Here is a 4941-nt window from a genome sequence, read left to right as displayed (position 1 = left end):
CTGTTGTTCCATGTCCCTGTCCTCAAAACTCATCCTCGTTAGAAATCATTTCTCCCATTGGAGGAGGAAAAAAGGAACCCTCCGCCGTGCCCTCCTCCCTTCTCTCATCCTCGGATCTCGTCTCCTAACTCTCCTTCGTTGCTCCCCAGTTTCCTTCCATGGGGACGTCCTTGTCCCCAGCACCTGTACTCTCCTGCTCCAAGCCCTGGCTTTCTGAATCGCTCCTTTCTTTCGCACACTCCCGACTCAGGTACTCCTTGCTGACTTCCATACCCCGTCCTCCTTACTGGTCAACCCTCTCACATCCCTTCTCCCTCGTCTCCTCACCTGATGGTCCCGGGGTTTCTTCATCCAGTATCACCTCCAGGGAGCATCCTGAGGAGCTAGGCTGGGAGCTGTGGTCCTCGCACAGGATATCGGGTTGACGACCGGCCATGAGCGCTCTCAAACGCTTCTGTTTCACGAAAGCGAGACTCTGATCTTTCTAAATGCCTCTGGATTCTGGCTGAACACAAGTCCGTTATCCCTCCTCCAAGCTGAGCAAGAGCTAGGAGCGGAGAAAGCTCTGATAAGATGGTGTTGTCCACCTCCGCTGCCGAGCACCAGGGAGTTTGGGCCTTCCAATCAGGAAAGTCGGAAGCCTCCGATGTCATCGGTCATTCCAACCCGGCAACGAGTTTGAAGGAAAACACATGTAACTGCCATGTGTGCACTTCTGGAGACCAGGGGCAAACGGTGCCTCCTGCCATGGACGCACCAACCTCTGCCCAGCCTCCCAAACGATCTTCAGTGTGTCAGCATCACGCTTGACCCTCTCCCCGGCAGAGGCGGTGTTCTCTCCACTCTAACCCTGAAATACGTCGGGCTCTCTCCTTCCCCATTCCTATTTCAGAGCGCAGTCTGTTGGGAGAGGGAGGAAAATGACAAGGAAATTTAGGGCAAGCAGAAATGGTAAGACCTCACAAGAATGAGATAAGTATGTAAAACAGATCCCAGGTACATTGACTTATCAAATTAAAAGTTACTTTAAAACACTCGATTTGACAAAGTTCAATGTTACAAACAAACACTACATCCAGGATTCTGTGCAAGGCATCTTTGAGTCCAAGAAATGTGAGAACCTAAAATCCTAGAAAACCATGCATGCGTTCACACACACTTCAGACAGTGTGTACAATTTCAAGAGAGTCTGTGGGTCAACCAAAGCCTAGCAAGCAAGAAACTCTAGTCTACATATCAAGCTTTCAGCCTGTGTATCACTCTTGGTCCAGAAATCTCACCGCCACTTACGTATCCTATGAATAAAATGTCACATGCAAAAAAGATTAATTAGAAAAATCTCCAGTTCAAGACAGAATGTGATATTCCCCATGAAGGTGGGGAGCACGTGGGGGCAAGATGCAGAAAAGAGATCAACCAACTCGGTGCCCTGCAGTGCTGGGGGACGCTTCTTCTGCATTGTCTACCTCATACCTCTGCCTTTCACCTGACATCTGAATTTTCCTTTTTTTTTTCATTGTGGTAAAGTAACATAAAATTTACCATTTTAGCCATTTTTAACTGTCCAGCGGCATTTAGCACATTCACATTGTCGTGCGTTGATGCCCACTGTCCATCCACAGAACATTTTCTTGTCCCCAATTGGAACTCCGTCCCCATTAAACAACAACTCCTCGCCCTGATCCCCCAGCCCTTGGCACTTGCCTTTCTACTTTCTGTCCCTACAAATTCGATTGCTCTAGGTATCTCATACAAGTAGGAGCTTACGGTACTTTTTTTCATTCATTTCTGGCTTATTTAGCATAATATCTTCAGATTAATCCACGTTGTATGAGTCAGAATTAATTTTTAAGTATGAATAATATCATATACACACATACAAATACATATGTCTGTGTGTATATGTATACATACATATGCGTATATACATCACATATATATGTATACGTGGATGTATATATGTCTACTGATGGATGCTTGGGTTGTTTCCACATTTTGGCTCTGAGTCTTGCTTTTGATCCATTGTTTGAATGTTGATGGGAAATTCATTATGTGCTCCAAATTTTATTTTGTATTTTGATCACTTATATGTATCTAATCAGCTCCTATCAAGCATACATAGTCAAGTTAATTTCATCCTTAAAACATTAGAAATAGAATTACCCTATGATGCAGGAATCCCACTTCTGGGGATATACCCTAAGGAAATGAAAACAGGATACTGAAGATGTCTACACGCCCATGTTTGTTCATTATTCACAACAGCTCAGATATGGAAACAACCTCAGTGTCCTCAATGGATAATTAGATATAGAAGGTGTGATTGTTACACATATGTATATATGCACACATATCTCTCTACGTATACAGATATAATGAAATATTATTCAGCCATGAGAAAGAAGGAAATCCTTCCATTTGTGACAACATGGAGGGATCGTGAGGGCATTATGCTATAATTATGAAATAAACCAGACAAAGACAAATCCTGCGTGGTATCACTAATATGTGTAATCTAAAAAAATTAAAAAGTCAAACTCATAGAAACAGAAAGTAGAAAAGAGGCTGCCAGGGGCCGGGGGTGGGTGAATAGATAGAGGCTGGTGAAGGATACGAACTTTCAGTTACAAGATGAATAAGGTCCAAGGAGCTAACACATGACACGGTGACAATGATTGATAACACTGACTTGTATAATTGAAATTTGCTAAGAGAGTAGAACATATATGTTCTCACACACACACACACACACACACACACACACACACACACAAAAGGTAAACATGTAAGGCGATGCATATGTTAATTAACTAGTTGGGGAGAATCTTTTCACAATATATGCATATATCAAATTACCACAATGTACACTTCAAATGTCTTACAATTTTATATGTCAATTATACCTCAAAGAAGCTGAAATTTTAAAAAATCAGTTCATCTGAGGTGCAGGGACTCACTGTCTCCTTTGCAGTCGCTGACCTTCTGAGCTGGACGAGGCCTCGAGACAATGCACAAGCTTGGGCGTTCCTCCTTGCTTTCCACGGCCCAGGTCCTGCCAGGAGCCCCGCTGATGGAGATGGCACTGTGGCCTGAGGATGCGTGTCCCATCGCCACACATGTTCATGCGTTAGGAAACAACTTTGAGTCTGAGGAGCCTGATTTACAAATCTTGAAGATAGGTGCCAGATATCTTAATAAAATTGATGCATTAAAGAGAAAAAATAAACAGGAGAAAACACAGGCAACTGTTTAGAAAATTAAGGGTGGGAAAGGCTTCTTCATGGAGAATATCAAAGCAAATGAAAAGTCTGAAGAGAAAGTAAAAGATTTGAAGGAAAAAATAAAAAATGTCTAGATGACAGGAAAAAGTAAAACAAAAATTAAGTTAGAAACATAGATGACACATTAGGGAAAATATTTGTATTTTCTACAAATACAAAAAGAGAAAGCTTTATATTCTAGATTGTGACACTTGGAGAGATCTTAATGGAGCCACAGTAAAAGGACTTCTGCTCTTCTGGCCAGGATGGAATCACAGGGTCCAAATTTACCCTCCCAGCTCGAACACGTTTTGAAAAAGGGGGCAATACATTTAGCCATTTCTCTAGAGAGAGAGGTGAACCCAGAGAGAGTCCAGGCCACAGTACATGGCAGGAGATCTGGGGGAGCCTAGCATGTCTCTGAGCTGAAGGGACAGAGTTGAGTGTTGAGGGGGGCATGGCAGCTGGAGTTTGCAGGGCAGAAAACCAGAGAGGAATGAGGTCTAGAGGGCCCCGCCAAATCTTCTGCTGAGTGTTGGTCATTGCACATGGTGAGGTGAGAACTGGAGGCCAGGGACCCAGGCTGATGGGCTCATCCTCACCATCAGGCTCAGCACAGCTCAGCACAGCTCCCAGCCTTTACCCGGTGCAAATGGAAAAGACCATAGAGAAAGTGTCCTGGAGTTTTCCTGGCTCAGGTCCAGAAATGTGGTCACTGTCACTGGCATTCTAAGCATTCCATGGATGAGAATTCAGGCACAAGCTACACTTAATAGCATAAGAGCTGAAAAAAGACCATTCTTGGTGACACAGCCGCTTCCAAGAACAACTCTGGAAAAGCACTGGTTTTGTGCAGAATTAGTTTAAAGCCTCAGGTTAGTTGGGCAAACCAGGAATGCGTTATATGTCCATTCATTTCGATGAATCAGTCCAGTACTTACTATTCCCTTTTTAAGAGCATTTCCTTGAGAATACTTGTGATAGAAATACTTTGTCCCTTTCAGATGTTTCTAAATCTTTTTAAAAGCTAAATAAATTTCTTGTGAGCATTACAACCCAGGATTTTTTTTTTTTTAAGGGCCAGACAGCTATCTCTTTGAAATGTAAACCTCAAGGAAGATAATTTCCCTATCTCAGTCACAATGGGAGTTTAGGCTAGGCGCTAAAGCACCTTGCTCTGAGCGGTCATTCAGATGAGAACTTTCCTTTTTCTTTTGGATAATGGCAATTAATTAGCACAGATGGCCACTCAAATTACCAAGTGAATTTATAATGAACTATGAAAGAACGTATAGCAAATGGTGCTATCCAGTCATTTCACATGAGAGGAGTTACTGTTTAACTTCAGATATGTCTGTGATGATTGTATCTGCTGAGCTGTATAAAAAGATGAGGTTCATCTCTCTCTTGGCATTCTCATTAGTGGTTCCTTCACTTGTGAGCACCACAGTCTGGCTTTATGGTTATTTAACAAACAACAAAACTGTTTCTTTATTTCTACATTTGTGGAAGTGATTTTTCTGGGATGGCGGGATATTTTAATTTCCACCATCTCTTAAGAAACAATTGACCAAAAACAAGATTGTATTATTTCACTACAGTGTTAATTACTGCCTTTATGATCCCATTTTTGAAAAATGACAGTTTTGTCTAATAAAAACATAGTCCTCCTTGAGAGGTA

The sequence above is a fragment of the Pteropus vampyrus genome, unplaced genomic scaffold (assembly GCF_000151845.1).
Source record: "Pteropus vampyrus isolate Shadow unplaced genomic scaffold, Pvam_2.0 Scaffold90, whole genome shotgun sequence".
Lineage (NCBI taxonomy): Eukaryota > Metazoa > Chordata > Mammalia > Chiroptera > Pteropodidae > Pteropus > Pteropus vampyrus.
The sequence above is the reverse complement of the archived record's forward strand: the minus strand, read 5'-3'. Positions refer to the sequence as shown.